A 725-nucleotide genomic window follows, 5' to 3' on the forward strand; every position below is an offset into this window, starting at 1 on the left:
TAGATCTGGGTGTCTGTTTCCTTCCTCAGGTTAGGGAACTTTTTAGCCATTATTTTTTCAAATAATGGACTTTCTTCAAATATTTCTCCACAATTTCTTTCAAATTTTCTTTCTTTCTTCAAATAATGGCCATTCAAAAAATAATGGCGTTTCTCTCTGTCTCTCTTCCCCTCTAGAGCCCTATGATGTGAATATTAGTTCATTTGATGTTGTCCCATAACTATGTTAGCTTTTCCCGGGTGGCTCAGAGGGTAAAGCGTCTGCCTGCAATGCAGGAGACCCGGGTTCGATCCCTGGGTTGGGAAGATCCCCTGGAGAAGGAAATGGCAACCCACTCCAGTATTCTTGCCTGGAGAATCCCATGGACAGAGAAGCCTGGTGGGCTACAGTCCACGGGGTCACAAAGAGTCGGACATGACTGAGCAACTTCACTTCACTTCATAACTGTGTTAACTTATCTTCACTTTTATTCATCATTTTATGTGTGCCACTCAATTAGGTAAGTTCCACTGGCCTCTATTCACATTAACCAGTTCTTTCTTCTGCCGCGTGTCCTCTGCTCTTGACCCCTGTAGTGTATTCTTCAGTTCTGTAACTTCTGTGTTGTACTGGCTCATATTTTACACTTCCGTGTCAGAGCTCTCACTGTGTTTACCACTCCTCTCTCCAGTTTGGTAAGCATCTTCATGACCATTACTTTTAACTTTTTATCAGGTAAATCACTT

At 42.5% G+C, this 725-nt stretch overlaps 1 non-coding gene across 1 annotated transcript; it reads left to right on the forward strand.

Moving 5' to 3' along the window:
• The first annotated feature begins 233 nt into the window (after positions 1–233).
• Positions 234–305, forward strand: TRNAC-GCA (transfer RNA cysteine (anticodon GCA)). The gene has a single exon. It is a non-coding gene; the product is annotated as a tRNA-Cys (tRNA).
• Positions 306–725: the final 420 nt, after the last annotated feature.

This window comes from Bos javanicus, chromosome 4 (genome assembly GCF_032452875.1).
Source record: "Bos javanicus breed banteng chromosome 4, ARS-OSU_banteng_1.0, whole genome shotgun sequence".
NCBI lineage: Eukaryota > Metazoa > Chordata > Mammalia > Artiodactyla > Bovidae > Bos > Bos javanicus.